We start from the raw sequence: 20,793 nt of genomic DNA, 5'->3' as shown, positions 1-20,793 counted from the left end.
GATGAAAATTCTTATCTAAATAATATAAAAACCTGTCCAGCTAGTAAGAACTGAGGCCACTTGCATCTGCAAAGATAACTAGCAAGCTTGAAAACAGGAATCACTTGTGTCAACATGAAATAAGTTTTAGCTCCAGGAAATTCCTGATCAGGAAGATAACACCACAAATCAAAAAATAATTCCACTTATTGCTTCAGGAAGTTTCGACAAGCCCACCAATTTGGGAAAAAGTTTGCTCATCTAGCTAAGATTTCTACTCAAACAGTTCTCTTAGACAACATTTTACACATAGACTTGCTCTAAGGTTGTAACCTTCCTGTGTCCCTCAATCCTAAGATACTGTATCATAAACACTGAAAGTGTGAAAGTGTTAATTGCTTAGTCATGTCCAAATCTTTGTGACCTCATAGATTGTAGCCCACCAGGCTTCTCTGTCCATGGGGATTCTCCAGGCAAGAATACTGGCATGGGTAGCCATTCCCTTCTCCAGGGGATCTTCCCAACCCAGGGATCAATTCGAGGTTTCCTGCATTGCAGGCAGATTCCTGTTTTCAAGCTTGCTAGTTAGGCTTTGTAGATGCAAGTGGTCTCAGTTCTTACTAGCTGGACAGGTTTTTATATTATTTAGATAAGAATTTTCATCACTGCACTTATATTTGAACCATCGAGGAAGCCCCTCTCTTAAATATTGCCTAACCCTAATTAATTCTTCACCTTGAAAGATCCACTTAATATGTCAGAATCTCTGAAGGTGAGGCTCTAAGGACATTAGTTGTTAAAGATCATCTAAGCATTCTGAGTGTGACTGTTTAAAAACTATTGGGGTTAAAAAGAGTCCCTAGCATCAATGAATGTATAGTTTGGAGATAAACTAAAACTTGTAGGTTGAATGATGAGGAATTAGAGACACTGGACATGATGTGAACACAATGGGAGGAATCATCTGACATATTTACTATCATATCTTTATTTATTTATTTATTTTTGCCCTTTTTAAAATTTAAATTTTATTTTTTTACTTTACAATACTGTATTGGTTTTGCCATACATTGACATAAATCCACCACAGGTGTACATGAATTCCCAATCCTGAACCCCACTCCCACCACCCTCCCCATATCATCTCTCTGGGTCATCCCAGTGCACCAGCCCCAAGCATCCTGTATCCTATATCGAACCTAGACTAGTGATTCATTTCTTACATGATAGTATACATGTTTCAATGCCATTCTCCCAAATCATCCCACCTTTTCCCTCTCCCACAGAGTCCAAAAGTCTGTTCTTTACATCTGTGTCTCTTTCACTGTCTAGCATATAGGGTTATCATTACCATCTTTCTAAATTACATATATATGTGTTAGTATACTGCATTGTTTTTCTTTCTGGCTTAGTTCACTCTGTATAATTGGCTCCAGTTTCATCCACCTCATTAGAACTGATTCAAATGTATTCTTTTTAATGGCTGAGTAACACTCCATTGTGTATATGTACCACAGCTTTCTTACCCATTTGTCTGCTGATGGACACCTAGGTTGTTTGCATGTCCTGGCTAATATAAACAGTGCTGCGATGAACATTGGGGTACACATGTCTCTTTCAATTCTGGTTTCCTCGGTGTGCATGCCCAGCAGTGGGACTGCTGGGTCAGAAGACAGTTCTATTTGTAGTTTTTTAAGGAATCTCCACACTGTTCTCCATAGTGGCTGTACTAGTTTGCATTCCCACCAACAGTGTAAGAGGGTTCCCTTTTCTCCACACCCTCTCCAGCATTTATTGCTTGTGGACTTTTGGATCGCTGCTATTCTGACTGGTGTGAAATGATACCTCATTGTGGTTTTGATTTGCATTTCTCTGATAATGAGTGATGTTGAGCATCTTTTCATGTGTTTGTTAGCCATCCATATATCTATTTAGTTCTTTGGCCCATTTTTTTGAATGGGTCATTTATTTTTCTGAAATTGAGCTGCATAAGTTGCTTGTATATTTTTGAGATTAGTTGTTTGCCAGGTGCTTCATTTGCTATTATTTTCTCCCATTCTGAAGGCTGTCTTTTCACCTTGCTTATAGTTTCCTTTGTTGTCAACATAATAAAAGCTATATATGCAAACCCACAGCAAACATTATCCTCAATGGTGAAAAATTGAAAGCATTTCCCCTAAAATCAGGAACAAGACAAGGGTGCCCACTTTCACTGCTACTGTTCAACATAGTTCTGGAAGTTTTGGCCACAGTAATCAGAGCAGAAAAAGAAATAAAAGGAATCCAAATTGGAAAAGAAGAAGTAAAACTCTCACTGTTTGCAGATGACATGATCCTCTACATAGAAAACCCTGAAGACTCCACCAGAAAATTACTAGAACTAATCAATGAATATAGTAAAGTTGTGGGATATAAAATCAATACACAGAAATCCCTTGCATTCCTATACACTAATAATGAGAAAACAGAAAAAGAAATTAAGCAAAAAATTCCATTCACCATTGCAACGAAAATAATAAAATACTTGGGAGTATATCTATCTAAAGAAACAAAAGACCTATATATAGAAAACTGTAAAACACTGATGAAAGAAATTGGTGAGGACACTAATAGATGGAGAAATATACCATGCTTATGGATCGGAAGAATCAATATAGTGAAAATGAGTATACTTCCCAAAACAATCTACAGATTCAATGCAATCCCTATCAAGCTACCAGCGGTATTTTTCACAGAGCTAGAACAAATAATTTCACAATTTGCATGGAAATACAAAAAACCTCGAATAGCCAAAGCAATCTTGAGAAAGAAGAATGGAACTGGAGGAATCAATCTGCCTGACTTCAGGCTCCACTACAAAGCCACAGTCATCAAGACAGTATGGTACTAGCACAAAGACAGAAATATAGATCAATGGAACACAATAGAAAGCCCAGAGATAAATCCACACACCTATGGACACCTTATCTTCGACAAAGGAGGCAAGATTATACAATGGATTAAAGACAATCTCTTTAACAAGTGGTGCTGGGAAAACTGGTCAACCACTTGTAAAAGAATGAAACTAGAACACTTTCTAACACCATTCACAAAAATAAACTCAAAATGGATTAAAGATCTAAATGTAAGGCCAGAAACTATAAAACTCCTAGAGGAGAACATAGGCAAAACACTCTCTGACATAAATCACAGCAGGATCCTCTGATTCACCTCCCAGAATACTGGAAATAAAAGAAAAATAAACAAATGGGGTCTAATTAAAATTAAAAGCTTCTGCACAACAAAGGAAACTACTATCATATCTTTAAATTACTTTCAAATACCATTTACCTTTACCTGGCTAGTAGTCATGTACAGATGTGAGAGTTGGACTATAAAGAAGGCTGAGCTCTGAATAACTGCTTCTGAATTGTTGTGCTGAAGAAGACTCTTGAGATACCTTGGATAGCAAGGAGATCAAACCAGTCAGTCCTAAAGGAAATCAACTCTGAATATTCATTGGAGGGACTGATGCTATAGCTCCAATCCTTTGGCCCCCCCTGACCTGAAGAGCTGACTCATTGGAAAAGACCTTGATTCTGGCAAAGACTGATGGCAAAACAAGGGAGCAGCAGAGGATGAGATGGTTAAATAGCATCACCAACTCAATGGACATGAATTTGAGAAAAATCTGGGAGAAACTGAAGGACAGAGAAGCCTGTCATGCTGCAGTCCATGGGGTCGCAAAGAGTCAGACATGACTCAGTGACAGAACAACAGCAGCAACAAGTAGTTCTTCATGTTTTTAGCTGACACATCCAAAAGATACCCCTGGTTATGCTCTATATATCCCCAGGGTAAGTAAGTAAGTGTAACTACTTACATGTCTGACTCTTTGCAACCCCATGAACTGCAGCATGCCAGGCTCCTCTGTCCATGGAATTCTCTAGGAAAGGACACTGGAGTGGGTTCCCATTCCATTCTCCAGGGAATCTTCCTGACCCAGGCCTCGAACTAGATCTCCTACATTGCAGGCAGATTCTTTATCAACAATAGAGCTGGCAGCAGTGGGATATGAACCCACACCCTTGAAGAAACTAGAGCCTTAATCCAGCACCTTAGATTGCTCAGCCATGCTACCCCCAGAGTAGTACTTGGTTTATGATTTCATTTTTGTTCTTATCTCCTGTCTTCTGAACTATGAGCTCTCTGAGGAAGGAATCTTGCCAAACTCATTCACACTATCTAGCAACATGCCTGGCATATTATATATGATTCATAATTGTTAAATCATTAGATATGAATGAAAAGTTTGCATGCTTCCTCTATAATTTAGTGCTGATAATTTTTAATTGTTTATGTTTGTCTGCATTTCAAAATTACATATGTTGAATTTGTTTTCCCATTATGTTTTATTAAAAAAGTAAATACGTGTTCCTTTCAGAAAATTACAGGGGATAAATGAAAAAGTTTTATAATGAAATATCATTTATGTACTGAAAATAAATCAGAAGGTAAATGCAAATCAAAGATTTATATCTGGCAAAATGTTTTAAGTACGTTTAATGAAGAAACACATGACTTTTCTTGAATGACAATTAACCATAATAAAAACAAGATGCAATTTAAAGTACTCCATTTCCTACTTACTAACTCTTGTAGCCATGCTAATGAGGAAAATAACTATATATCACATGGTCTCATAGTAACTTTGATGTTTGGTTTTACATTGCAAGTTATTTATCACAGTGGTAATTTTATATTTATTTGATGAGTGAACACGATTAGCATATCCCTTCTTAAGTGGACATAAAGCTTTCTAATGACTCACTATAGTATTTTTCTTATCCATTCTTGGTGCTTGGTAGCAACTCAATAAATTTTGTCAAATATATTATCTGTGTAACTCAAGATATTTTATGCAAAAACTGTGAAATGTAACATAATCACAATATTAAACTAGCCCCTCTTCCTTTTCCTAGAAACAGACCAAGGTTCAAACACATATTGATCAGAAAATATACATCACAAAAGAACAAATCAGAGGCAAGAGAAGACATTACATTTAATGCATTTTATATCCCATTGGATTTTTAAGATTAATTTTTTCTAGACTGTTTTATCTAAGGATACAACTTTGAAGTATAAAAACTTATTAGATCAGGCAGATAATATCTGAGACTTCAATTTATGTAAACATACTAATCCACATTATTTCCACTGTAGTAGTTAGGCATCTCATGGCAGATTTCATGTTTCTCTTGAAAAATCTGATTAGTAATATTGAATTGTCAAATACAAATAGTCATTGTCCCTATCTTTGTTACTTCAGATGGTAGCTCCCTTAAAGCTTTCTCCTTCTCTAAAGTTTATTTAAAAAGACTATTTCTTACCTACTACTGACAGCTCTGATAACTCAGTCACATTGTGGGTTCATTTTTATACTCCCATGTCCAATTAATATTCATATTCTCTGAGGTTTATATTTGGACTTATCATTTTCTTGCTCTCTAGTTTTTCCTTTACAATTGTGTGGCCTTGTCATTTACATAACGACCTCTCTAAACACAACCTCCAGTGCAGACCTATGTCTAATTGGGAGTTCCTTTCTTCCTCTTTCTGGGTGGTGATTTCCACCTTAAAATATTATATAAACAAGATAATGTTAATAATTTTAATAATAATAAGCAATGGATTCTCTTTATTTTTTAAAGCAAAATTTTATTATTGACATTTTGCAATTTGTTCAGCATAGCTTTATTAGTTTAGTTGTAAGATTTTTTGCATACCTCCCATTAGGTCAGTTAATGAGTTTCCATTTTCTAGAATTTTAGCATATGTTTCCTACTAAAATTATCTCAATTTACTGATGATAATTTTCAAAGCTTTGCAAAGGCAGCTTGCTTCAAGTCATTAAAAAAGTGATTTTCTCTCCATGAACTAGTTAATCCTTTATCACTTCAGCAGATCTCTTAATGTTTCATTAGTTGTCCCACATTTCATTAAAAGCTATATTTATTGGTCAACCACAAAATTAAGAAGTAACAGTTCTACTAAAAACATTCCTTAGGGTTACAATTGCCCTGAAATAGTAGAAGCTCTTATAGCCCAGGATTTTACACTATTAGTGTTAAAAATTTCAGGTGAATTTGAAAAAATGGAAGTGGTCAATTGATTTTTAATGATATATATATATATACATACATATATACACATAAAATAGCCCTAGACCCTTTTTCTGAAGATAAAAAAGCTTAATTCAAATGCTACAGCACAATTTATAATATCTCCAGTTTCTTCACCGAAAAGGGGTAGGAGATTCAGTTCCACTGGAGAAGATAAAAGTACTGAGATTTTTTTCAAACCAGAGAGATACTTTTCTAGTTGTGTTCTCTCCATTCACTTGACTATTAAGTTTGGATATACTAAAAATGGGCAAAAAGCAGATGTAGTAGTTACTGGTGTAAAATTATTTAGGACTCATTCATACTGAGTTTCACAAGAGTGTAGTAAGCATCTTTATGTTATCCATAACAACTTAATAATAAGAAATGATCAGTGAAAAGATTCCTAGCAATGTACCAGAATGATGATGTTGGAGATATTTGGGCACAGTTTGGAACAATTTCTAGTAATTTTATGTTTTTATTGAAATATAATTGATTTACAATATTGCATTAGTTTCAGCAGGTGTACAGCACAACAATAATATATATATAATTTTGTATATATTCCTTTTCAGGTTCTTTTCCCTTGTAGATTAATGAAAAATATTGAGTATAATTCCCTGTACAATAAGACCTTGTTGTTTATCTATTTTACATATAGTTGTGTGTATATATTAATCCCAACCTTCTAATTTATTAATTCATTTGTATCATTTTTTTAGATTCCACATATAAGTGATATCATATGATATTTGTCTTTATCTTGCTTTCTTCACTTAGTATGATAATCTCTAGGTAATTTATTATTTTTTGCCACTGCAAGTGGAATTATTTCATTTTCTTATGGCTGGCTGATATTTCATTGTATGTTTATACCACATCTTCTTTATTCATTGGAACTTTACATCAAACCGTATTGCTGACTGTGTCTTTGGTACATGACTTGCCCTGCAATATCCATATTTTATAAATTATTGTTGGCATTGCTCTTTTATTGGTAAATCTCTCACAAGGATTATCCAGCCATGATCATTCTACCTAATGGGCTTCCCTGGTAGCTCAACTGATAAAGAATCAGCCTGCAATGCAGGAGACCCCGGTTTGATTTCTAGGTTGGGAAGATCCCCTGGAGAAGGGATAGGCTATGCACTCTAGAATTCATGGGCTTCCCTGATGCCTTAGAAAGTAAAGAATCTGCCAGCAATGCAATAGACCTATATTCGATCCAATCCTTGGGTTGGGAAGATCCCCTGGAGGAAGGTATAGAAACCCACTCCAGTATTCTTGTCTGGAGGATCCCCATGGACAGAGCAGCCTGGTTGGGTTGCAAAGAGTCAGATACAACTGAACAGCTAAGCACAGCAAAGAGTCGGATACAACTGAACAGCTAAGCACAGCACACAACACAGCACTCTACATAGTGACAAATGGAAATTTTTTTGAAACTTGCTTATTTGTGTAGAAAATAAGCATACTTAATTAAAGGAAGGACTTGTTTTATTACATCAAATAATAGTAAGTTTAAAAATTCCTGAATCAAAAAATTTGCCTTTGAAAATAGTTTATGAATTAACTTTGTAAGAAGGATGAAGTGAAGTGAAGTCCCTCAGTCATGTCTGACCCTCTGCGACCCCATGGATTGTAGCCTACCACGCTCCACAGTCCGTGGGTTTTCCCCAGCAAGAGTACTGGAGTGGGTTGCCATTTCCTTCTCCAGAGGATCTTCCCAACCCAGGGATTGAACCTGGGTCTCCCGCATTGTAGGCAGAAGCTTTACCATCTGAGCCACCAGGGAAGTCTTGTAAGAAGGATGAGTACATTCTTTTTTCATGTTCCTAATCCATACAAATAATGTAGAGAAATATTTGATTTTTCTGAACTTAGAATAACTAATACTAAATTTACAATTTTTATTATAGTGGCTTTGTTTAAGATGGCAAAAATATAATGCAAAATTAAAACTAAAAATTTACTTTTTAACATTCACAAATCTAAATAAGTTAAGAATTTTAAAATGTTTTTAAATTTTACAGAAGGCCTTTGCAAATGGCTTTTTGTTATTTTGCAATGTTTATATTTCTGAAATTGAAACTGAACACTTAATAGTTTATGTGGTATATATTAATAATATAGGACCAGTGCCTATATATTTAGGAGTTCTTATTTGGAAATACCTTCACAGAAATAGAAAAAAAATTCTAAAATTCACATGAAACCACAGAAGACCTAGAATAGTCAAAGCAGTCTTGAGAAAGAAAAACAGGTATCACATTTGTGAATTTCAAGTTACATTAAAAATCTATAGTATTCACAACAATATGGAACTGGTATAAAAACAGACACACAAAGCAATGGAACAGAATCAGGAGTCCAGAAAATAACCCAAGCATACACAGTCAATTAATTTCAACAAGGGCACCAAGAATACACAGTGGGAAAAGGATAGTCTCTAATAAGTAGTGATGAGAAAAACGTCGACATGCAGAAGAATGAAATTGGACAAAAAATCTTATATTTATGCTCTTGATGCTGTCCTTCTCAGATAAACCTACAGTGTGGATTTAGTAAAAATTTTAAGTTAGGAAAAAGTAGATTCTGTCCTTGGAATCAGTGTAATAAGACCAGAACTCATCCTCAAGTCTCTAGAAGCTCATATCCCAGCAATCTTCAATCCTGTTCTGCTCACCTTTTAATTTTATCTCTATTACATCCTCATTTTTCTATCTCTGCAATTTTATTAAAGTCACTATCACTTCTTGTTTAAGAGAATGCACTCACTGGCTTCTTATCCAACTACCCTGCTTTCTTTCTCCAGCCTCTTCATTTAGCAGCTAGAGAAATCTTTTTTTTTTTTTTTTAATGAAATTATGATATTCCCAGGTTAAAGTCAATAATTTTGCATTATACTTTGAATGCAATTGAAGCATTTTCCCAGGACCTATATATCCTTACACAACCTAACCCACTTTCTGACTTCATCTTTTAGAACTCCTTATCTCATTCACTTTCATAATCACAGCAGCTTTTGTCAATTCCAGGAACAAACATGCCACATTCTCAAAGCTTTTGCATTTATTATTCATTCTTTTCCCCTGCCACCTCGCATTACTGGCCTCTACCATTCTGCAGGTCTCAGCTGAAATATTATCACATCCTGGAGACCATCATCTTTGTTGTTCTGTATCACATAATTGCACATTTCCTATAAAGCACTTAAATACTCTGTGTTTATTTGAGTCAGTTGTTTTTATTATTTTCTATTTCCTAAACTAAAGTATAATTTCACTATGGCAGGTATCCTATCTGTCTTACTCACTACTATCCAGAGCGTGGGTACTGAGTCTTGTTTTTTAGTTGCTAAGTCATGTCTGATTCCTTGCCATCCCATCGACTGCAGCATGCCAGGCTTCCTTGTCCTTCAGATCTCCTAGAGTTTGCTCACTATCATGTCCATTGAGTCAGTGATGCTACTTAAGCATCTCATTCTCTGCCTCACGCTTCTTCTTTTGCCGTCTATCTATCCCACTATTAGGGTCTTTCCAATGAGTTGGCTGTTTGCATCAGGTGGCCAAAAGTATTGAAGCTTCAGCTTCAGCATCAGTCCTTCCAATGAATATTAAGGGTTGATTTCCTTTAGGATTGACTGATTTGATCTCCTTGCTGCCCAAGAGACTCAAGAGTTTTCTCTAGCATCACAGTTTGAAGGCATCAATTTTTCAGCACTCAGTCTTCTTTATGGTCCAACTCTCACATCTGTATTCACATAATGTTAGAGAAGTAAAGAGTGAAGGGATGTTTAATATTTCCTCTGTACTTTATATTTACTAGAAAATATGTGTCTCTTTCACATATAACAGAAAGATGAACCATTAGGAAGGAAACAATTTTAAAATATTTTAAATCTGGGACAGAACTCCAGAGACAGAGAAACAAGATTAGCCAAAGATAAACAAGTTTCTCCTTTCCTCTTTGAGTGCAGTAAATCTATTGTATTAGCAAATACGACCTAGGATTGTTTGAAATAGATCACATATTTCCTGTGATATCAAAAGTTTTAATCAAACTTGTTTAAATAGAGGATTTGTTAAGCAGATGCTAATAGGAATTAAATCACAAAGGCCCACTATATTTATGATCATTAAGTCAGTCTTAAGCATATTCTATTGTAAGGAAAAATCCTCTTAGAATTTCTTGGCCTGGTTTGAGAATTAAACTGTCATAAAACAGATTAACAGGACAAAAGCACACACATTTATATAAGACTTACATGACACAGGAGCCCTCATAAGGAATGAAGTCCCCCTGAAATGGTGGCTACTACATGCCTTTATATATGAGGTTGAACAAAGAGAAGCAACTGTGGAAAAGTAATTGAAATATATGGAAGGCTAAAGGGAATTTTTAAATATTTTAACAAAGTCTGTTTATATAAACTATCTCAGTTTTTGTTTCTTGAGGAAGACTATTTATTTTCTCCTGGTACAGGAAAGGCATCTTTCACATGGAAGTTTTTACTTTCTATTTTCAGGCAGAAAAGGGGAGATCAGAATGAGCTTTTTGTATCTGCTGTTCTTTAAGTACCCTTAACTCAAAATAATCCAAACTGTCATATTTGGGGTGACATATTCTGCCACCCTTCACTATGATTTTTTGGCTTTCCCTTTACTTAAAAATATAACTTCATAGTGAAAATTTGCATATTATAGTCTCTTAACAAATATTAGTTACAGAAGTGAATTTATTAAATGCTATAAACACAAACCAGATTTCATTATTTCACTATGTAACACTTTTCAATAAAGTGAGATTGAATAATACCTAAATTCCTCTGATATTGGCTGTCTGATATATTTGAGCTGGAATTTCCACTTACATAACTGATTCAAACTTATTACTCTGTGTATCTGTCCCACGAAGTTATCTATTATCTTAACTACTTCCCTCCTCCCTTTTTGCAAGCTTTCTGCTTGTGACTCAAGATTCAGCACTTGTGTAATCTGCTTTTTCCGAACTTCTTGTAACTGTTCAGGTGAGTTAGGCACTCCTTCCCTGAAACTCTCAATTGTATTCTGAGTTTCACTCTATTCCTACCACCCCCAGGGCTTTCTTGTTTTTGTGTCTTTCTCTTCTTTGCCATATGTTAGGCTCTCTTGAAACAGAGATCAATTTTTTTTTGTTATCCTTGCATAATATTCAGGCAAGTATATGTTGTAAAATAGGCTTTGGAGTCTCAGAATATTAAATCAGCTTCATTTGAAAACTAGCTCCAGTGCTAATTAATGGATAAGCTAGCACAGTTACAAAGTTGAAGTGAAGAAGGGAAAATTTCCCTAATGTTCAAAAATGCTTCATTGATTTTCAATCCAAATCTGCTATTGAAAGCTCTGGCTGTTCCTGGGTTTCCTTTCTCATGATTTTTAATATGTTCACAATCCCAAGAAGAATAATATAGCACACACAGTTTTTTGATGGGACCTCTCAAATACCTGCAGTGTTGTGATCTCCAGAGTGTCACCCCGGCCCTCGCCGTTAGCATAGAGCTAATAGATAATCATGCTCTCTGTTTTGCTGTAAGCCTTTCCAGTGCACTAATTGGTTTTCATTTGGGGTCAGTAGTGTGTTTGTTAAGAATGCACTATGCCTGGTTGTTCTGGCTTAATAATTTATTCAATGCCTGTCTTATCTTTAGAAGCACTTTTTAAATATGTCAATTTGTAAATATGATATCTATATTAAATTTTTGTTACAAATATATAGTTTACAAATTTATAATTAAAATGACAGATTATATCATAATGAATTATATTAAACATTTTAGCTAAATTTCAGGTTAATTATATATGCATTAAAATATAAAATATTAATGTCTATGTTTCAATGTATTATGTATTATTTTTTTCTAGAATGTATGTTTATGACTTGAATAAAACACTAGAACAACAAAAAAATAAATTTCCTAACCTAAACAAATATTCTTATAGACATTTACTCATAATATAATAATTTGAGAACTATTTCTGTTAACTGTTTCTGGATTTTCAATATTATTAGTATTATATTTTCTTCCAGATAATGATTTTTTAATTTTATGGAGCATATTTAAACTATGAAATATAAAATGAAAGCATAATTTCTGTTTAAATATAAATAATCTTAAGAGTAATATACTATATATATCTAATTTTACCATTAATTTTTCCATTAAAGGTATTTATTTTAATTGAATTACAGACAAAAGTTATTACTTTTCAAGAATATATCTCTATGTTTTACTTACTTAGGAAGAATTTTCTTCTCAAAGTGACATTTGGAATACTAATGTTAACGTAGAATACAACATAATAAAACCAAAACCTAAGAGATATCTTTTTTACTTCTTATCTTTTCCTGTTTTTTTCTATTGTATTTGCTATGTTATAATATTCTTGTTTGGAACAATTTGTTGTTCTTTCTAAACATTAACCTATTCCATCTCAAATGATTGTAATGACATGGTGTCACCACAGTGATTCAGAATTACATGTTTATCAAATATGTAAATTCTCACATGAATATAATTTCAAAGGAAATAATAAATAATAGACTGTTCAGTTCAGTTCAGTCTCTCTGTCGTGTCCAACTCTTTGCAGCCTCAGGAACCGCAGCACGCCAGGCCTCCCTGTCCATCACCAACTCCCGGAGTTAACCTAAACCCATGTCCGTTGAGTCGGTGAGGCCATCCAACCATCTCATCCTCTGTTGTCCCCTTCTCCTCCTGCCCTCAATCTTTCCCAGCATCCGGGTCTTTTCAAATGAGTCAGCTCTTTGAATCAGGTGGCCAAAATATTGGGGTCTCAGACTCAGCATCAGTCCTTCCAATGAATACCTAGGACTGATTTCCTTTAGGATGGACTGGCTGGATCTGCTTGCAGTCCAAGGGACTTGCAAGAGTCTTCTCCAACACCAGAGTTCAAAAGCATCAATTCTTCTGCACTCAGCTTTCTTTATAGTCCAACTTTCATATCTATACCTGACCACTGGAAAAACCATAGCCTTGACTCGATGGACCTTTGTTGACAAAGTCATGTCTTTGGTTTTTAATACGCTGTCTAGGTTGGTCATAACTTTCCTTCCAGGGAGTAAGCGTCTTTTAATTTCATGGCTGCAATCACCATCTGCAGTGACTTTGGAGCCCAAAAAATAAAGTCAGCCACTGTTTTCACTGATTCCCCATCTATTTCCCATGAAGTGATGTGACCAGATGCCATGATCTTCGTTTTCTGAACGCTGAGCTTTAAGCCAACTTTTTCAGTCTCCTCTTTCACTTTCTTCAAGAGACTCTTTAGTTCTTCTTCACTTTTGGTCATAAGGGTGGTGCCATCTGCGTATCTGAGGTTATTGATATTTCTCCCAGCAATCTTGATTTGAACTTGTGCTTCTTCCAGACCAGCGTTTCTCATGATGTACCCTGCATATAAGTTAAATAAGCAGGGTGACAATATACAGCCTTGATGTACTCCTTTTCCTATTTGGAACCAGTCTGTTTTTCCATGTCCAGTTCTAACTGTTGCCTCTTGACCTGCATATAGGTTTCTCAAGAGGCAGGTCAGGTGGTCTGGTATTCCCATCTCTCTCAGAATTTTCCACAGTTTATTGTGATCCACACAGTCAAAGGCTTTGGCATAGTCAATAAAGCAGAAATAGATGTTTTTTTCTGGAACTCTCTTGCTTTTTCCATGATCCAGAGGATGTTGGCAATTTGATCTCTGGTTCCTCTGCCTTTTCTAAAACCAGCTTGAACATCTGAAAGTTCACAGTTCATGTATTGCTGAAGCCTGGCTTGGAGAATTTTGAGCATTACTTTACTAGCATGTGAGATGAGTGCAATTGTGCGGTAGTTTATGCATTCTTTGGCATTGCCTTTCTTTGGGATTGGAATGAAAACTGACCTTTTCCAGTCCTGTGGCCACTGCTGAGTTTTCCAAATTTGCAGGCATACTGAGTGCAGTACTTTCACAGCATCATCTTTCAGAATTTGAAATAGTTAAACTGGAATTCCATCACCTCCACTAGCTTTGTTCTTCGTGATTCTTTCTAAGGTCCACTTGACTTCACATTCCAGGATGTCTGGTTCTAGTTGAGTGTGAGTGACCACATTATTATGATTATTTGGGTCATGAAGATCTTTTTTATACAGTTCTGTGTATTCTTGCCACCCCTTCTTAATATCTTCTGCTTCTGTTAGGTCCATACCATTTCTGTCCTTTATTTAGCCCATCTTTGCATGAAATGTTCCCTTGGTATCTCTAATTTTCTTGAAGAGATCTCTAGTCTTTCCCATTCTATTGTTTTCTTCTATTTCTTTGCATTGATCGCTGAGGAAGGCTTTCTTATCTTTTCTTGCTATTCTTTGGAACTCTTCATTCAAATGGGTATATCTTTCCTTTGTGTTACTCGTTAGCTATAAAGTGCGGACAGCACTTTTCTCAGAACTCAACAATTTTGAAAACATAAGTTTCTCTCTCTTGTCTATCCATTGCTGGTTGATAGAACTCATTGTTTTAAAAAGCCAAAATATTTTGTAATGAACATAAAGCTGTTTAGACAATTCAAAAGCCTGGTAGAACCAAGGATTTATTAGTTTATTTTAAGGTATGCTTTTAATATATTTTTTTAAAATATGCACTTCTTGAATTGTTCTTCTGGTTACATTAAAAACAGCTATTTGAACAAAACCCCAAATGAAGAAAAACCTTGAAAATTTTTATGATGTAATCAAAAGTGAACATTAACTGATATTAAATCTGTTTAAAATGGATAATTAAAAGAATAAGGAAGTTAGGAATATGACATTTTATTTCTCATCATGAAGTTTGCTATTGGGGGAGACGGGAGGGGGGTTCGGGATTGGGAACATGTGTACACCCATGGCGGATCCATGTTGATGTGTGGCAAAACCAATACAATATTGTAAAGTAAAAATAATAAGATGAAGAAGAAGAAAAGAAAAAAAAATCATAGATGTTAAACAAATTGAAAAGTAGTAACATACTAGTGACTTTTATAACAGCTTAAAGATGTATTCAACTCAATTATTTAGAATAGATTTTTAATTTTTAATGGACAAAAGATAGCTCAGTCTGTGAGAGGTTTTTCATTTAATAGATGAAGAAACACACTCAAGGAGAGTTGGCATGGGTGCATAACATAATACAAGCAAGTTAGCAGGAGTCCCAGAGCTTAGGTTTAGCTCCATAGATTGCCAAGTTAATTTATGATTAATAGATTCTCCTAGCTACCTTTAAATATCATCTTCTTTGTAATATAAACTATACTGTATGCAAATTTCATATTTAGAGGCTAAGGAATGATAAAGTATTGACTGAGTAATAGGGATAGTAGTCACACTTCACAAAAAGGTAAGACTAATCTATATCAGGCACTTTTTTGGTAATTGAGACAAATGAATAGAAGTACTCAGCTACTTAAGCAAAGAAGTTTCACTAAAGTAAGATATCCCTTTCAGTAAAGAGCATTTAAGAGTATTCGTGAAATATTAGAAATGGTAAAGTTGATGGCAAAGTATGTGACAAAAGCTTATTATTGATTGAACACAGAAGCAGTGACTGCTTCTTTCAAATATTAATAACTTTTTAAATTGCACATTAAAATCCCATCACATGAATTTATTATTTAAAACTCCAGTAAATTTAATATTATCTCTAAAGCAACTATTGTAGAGACTTAATGGATTCCTTAACTAGGATATAGTATTAATGGTTATAGAACACTAATTAAAATGGAGAGTTTGAAAAACAGCCAAAATGTGAAGAAATTATTCAAACAGTGATTCTATTTTTAAAAAGTGAATGGAAGCTTTATCCAAAATGCTAAAAGGAAATGTACAAATCATACACTTCATTTAATCATTGTAATATTTTTCATAAGGATTAATATATATTGTTTCCTTCTAGATATACATGCTATTTTACTTTAATATCTTGGAAGTAATCTAATTCATCTTGTTTTATACTTGGGTTGTATTAATTTTTCAGAGAAATGAAAGTGTGTCTACCATTATACTGACCACATTTGTTTGCACTTTTGACATTTATTTGAATATAGGTTTTCATTATAAATGTATCACTGCATCAAGAATTTATCTGGATAAATTTGTTTAGAAGTGTTCTTTTCTTTAAAGGGTTAATATGATAATTTTGAATTTAAGGAATAGAATATGTTTGTCTTCAAATAATATAATTTGATTCAAATAAAGATTATTTACAGTTATTTTTTTATTTATTACTATCCATGTTAATAATATACTCACTCATTTTAGGATTCTTTATTAGATAACAATTCCTTCCATATCCTTAGATAGTCAAGATGCTTTGTTCCAGTAACAGAAAACCATTTTCAAATAACAGAAGCAAAAAATGAAATAGAGCATAAGGATTCAGGAGTATTTTTTGGAGCAAGAAGCACCACCATGATTCTTATCAGCTGGAACAAGGCAATTTTCAGGAACTTGAGAAACATGTTTCAGTTAATTTCACTTGTTTAACTTACATGGACTCATATCTCTGCTTTTTTGTGTCTCCAATTCATTCTTTTCCTTTTTTGAATTGAATTTTACTTATTTTATTTTTCCAAAACATGCCAATTTCACCACTGCAGAATTACCAAGTCCAAGATTCAAATAAATCAAAATTTGAAAAAGAATTATTTTTCCCAGTTCTAAATTCTGGCAAAAAAAATCTGCCAGGATCAGTGTCCATTTCTGGTACAGTCAACAATTTTAGGGGCATAGATCCTGTAATATTAATGGATGTTTTAATGTCTAGTCTTACTGAAGGCAAATATAAGAGCAGGAAAGAAATTACAAACTAGTAACTTTTCTTTAGGTGATGTAAAACCTACACATAATGAATTAAGTATCTATTGTAAGTTAAACTGTTAAATTATTTTTATTAAAATCAAATCTTCATCAATCTTGAATTGTCATTACTAATTAGAAAGAATATAAATAAAGATAGCATTTTGATGATTTATACCAAGTTGATAGTTTAGCATTCATAATAGAATATAATTGGAATTGTTTTTGGTGGAGACTAGAATTGTTTTAGATGGAGCTTAGATTCAATTCTTACAACCTTTTAAAGTGTTTAATTAATGTATTCTTATAATTGACTTAATATATGTGTTTTTTAAAAGTTGCCATTTTATCTCTTATTACTACATAGGTATAAGTTCACCTTTAATCTGCAATAGAATTCATCACCAAACTTTGTGGCTGCTGAACAACATAACTTTAAATCATCCATAAATCAAAGAAATTACCTACTAATAGGTACCATTGTTACCAGCCAGGGTTCTTAAGACTCCTTAATCAATAGAAATTGATGAGGCCAAATGAAGAATTCAGGTAAGGCTTTATTGGAAATCATGCCGCAGCACAGGGGAGTGTAAACAAGTAACTGTGGTCCCTTAAATGGTTAAGAGTAGGGGCAGAGTCAGGGGTTCTGCCCCAGGGATGGCTTGGGTGCGCTGTCCATCCCCTAGGTGGTGGCTGTCTACAGGATCATGTGCAAAACCCTACTTTTGTTCCCAACACTTCAAAAATTGGATTTTTGATCTTTTTGTATATTTCTTATAATTTACCCCAGCTACTCACATATGCAGTTATTTTTTAGTCCCTTATATTTTCTTTGTATTCTGTTGCTTAGTTTAAAAGAGGAAAACCAAGCACAAATTTTATCACCCATAAAGATTCATTGTTAGTAATTCCAGTCCTTTCTTTATGCATATGAAAATGTAGATCTAGTAGATAATAGACAGTTCATAGATAGTATTTTATAAGATTTGATCAAATATTAATTCAAAAAAATGCTATTTTAAATTGTATTTAACTTTATCAAAAGGAAAAGAGACACAAATCAAAAGATATCTGTGAATTTCTATTAAATATTTCTTCAGAACAAGAGGTGATAGTTTCTAAAATCCATTTTACTTTATAAAATAATTATCAAGAAAAATGTTAAATGGTTGAAGTACTTCTGTTTTTTAGCATGATTCAGCAATATCTAGTGATTCTCTGCTATAAAAATTGCTAAAATATAATATTCTACCTGCCTTTCATTTCCCATTGCTATATTATTAACATTACCATGTCAAGTTTTATGATATATATATCAGTTGTACTACCAAGGGCTGGAAAGCCTTCTTATTTTAGTAAGATTTAATACTTGCCGCTATTCCTTTAGTATCTCCTCCATTTCCAAGTGTGTCATTTATACTCATGTTTTCTGGGAACTTCATCTAATACCTTTTTTTTTTTTTTTTCCCCAGAAAGCCTGAAGCAATCATGGATGCTTGTACTCTCAGAGTGCTTGCCGGTTTGTTTACAATACCTTAGAGAATGCTTAATTACAGCCCAGAATTGTTCAGTCCCTTTATACATTATCTAATGTATTGTCTGGAAGGCACTTTCAAGTACGCACTTTCATTAAGTGCCATTTAAAAATTAGAAAAGAGCAGCGAAGGTAAAGAGGCTGATCCTAGTAACCAAGCTAGTAACAGAAGCTAGAACTTGAACTCTTGAACTCCCAGAGTTTGGATCCTCATCTATGACTATTAAACTGATGCTACAAACTTCATAGCATATTACTTCCTCTTTATATTCCTGGTTCATATTATAAACCATGCACATACACTTGATTTAATAAATTCACTTGGAAATGTTTCTGTGGTAATGATTTGAAATACTGTCTCTTGGAATGCCATTGTTCTCATCAGCAGTTTCAGTTCTGCCTGAAGGTTTCTTTCTTGTGGCTTTTAGGATATTTTTCAGTTTTAATTATTCTCTTTGCTATTCCAGGAGCATGGATTGCTCATGAAGATATTCTTTCTTCTGATCTTTTCTTTTATCAGTTTTATACTTTTATCCTTCTCGTTGCTTTGAGTGACTTCCTCAAACCTGTCTGCTTGTACTCCATGAGTTTTATATCATGTTATTATATTTCTGTTTTTTTCTAATATAGCTTCTATGTGTGCCTGTGTGCTGTTGCTTCAGTTTTATCCAGCTGTTTGTGACCCATGGACTGTAGCCCATGAGGCTCCTCTGTCCATGGGATTTTCCAGGCAAGAATACTGGAGTGGGTTGCCATTTTCTTCTCTAGGGGATCTTTCTGACCCAGGGTTAGAACCCACATCTCCTGCATTGGCAGATGGATTCTTTATCACTGAACCACCTGGAAAGCCTCTTATATGTAAGTAGGAACATACTCATTTCTTTTTTATTATTATTTATTCTTAAAATATAGTTTGGAGGAAGTTGACAAATAGTTAACTAATTCTATTAATGTTTCACTCTCTGGAGCAACTATCAACTTCTCCTTTAAAATAAATAAAGACTATGAAAACTCAATATCTGAATATGTTTATATACATGTGTATGTCACTATAAAATATAAACAATCACAATACGGTGTTAAAATGCTCTCATAGACTGTTTACACGTGCATTTATATATGACATGCAAAAATACAGAGTAGGTATACTGTATACCTTTCCAGTGTATTAGACAGACAAGTCATTACATACATGCTTTAACTGTATAAAATATGTTTGTCTCATCATTATTCTTTAATATCTATTCAAAGATGTGTTACAATACTATCAAAGAAAGAAATAGAAAACTACCTCTGAACTTTTTGAAGGAAGAACTTTTGGAATAACAGTATCATTAAATACAGCCTCTGGGAAAAAAGCAAAATATTAAACACAAGAAAAATGACAAGTACAGCTTAAACTTCTTTGTGGTTATAAGCCCTGAATTAATATACAGTGCCTCTGACAGAATCAGAACTTTCTTTTATATTTTGAAATGAAGTGCTGAGGTATGAAAAACTACTTTCTGATACAAACTGTATGATAACACAATAAACCCAGAATATCTAATATAATCTTATACCTATTCATCTGTACCATTGATTTACATTAAATAAATCAATTTAAAATATAGCTATCCTCTAGATTAAGCATACTATTTAAAATACAAAGTCATTTTGTAATAGTATGTGTTTGTTCATAAAATCAGAAGCTTAGAAAATGCTGGGAGTGGAAAAGGAAATTTGCTGGGGCAAGCAACTACCACAAAGACACATTCAAGCCACTAGAAATTTTAACACAATAGCAGCAATCATACCTATTGTAACCTTTACTAAGATCTTGCCATATACTATTCATTACTCTGATTTTCCATTTTCAAGAGCTATTTACTATTTAAAACAAACTTTAAAAATTGGTACTGTCAGCCTGAGTTTTTGAATATTGAATTTGTATTATTATTTATAAATATTATTTATATTTTGAAATATTTTTGTAGCTTTTGTAATAGAATAATGTAGAATGGAATAGTACAAAAATAAAAGCAGACAAATAATCATTGGATTTGTGCTCAAAATTATTTATGATAGGTTCTGTGATTTAAAAGAAATTGGAGATCACGGGCAGTGGGAAAAATCAAAATTATTCAGTAAGAAAATAATTTGTATTTTAGGATTTTCTGATTTCAAGTTTGTTTTCTATATTGTCATTTTTGTTGAGTACATTTCTGTTATATAAAGAAAGATATGTCAGCCCCAAATATCTTCTAGCTTAATAGGAAGATATGGTTTCATCATTTTCA

This window comes from Budorcas taxicolor, chromosome 12 (genome assembly GCF_023091745.1).
Source record: "Budorcas taxicolor isolate Tak-1 chromosome 12, Takin1.1, whole genome shotgun sequence".
Classification (NCBI taxonomy): Eukaryota; Metazoa; Chordata; class Mammalia; order Artiodactyla; family Bovidae; genus Budorcas; species Budorcas taxicolor.
The sequence above is the reverse complement of the archived record's forward strand: the minus strand, read 5'-3'. Positions refer to the sequence as shown.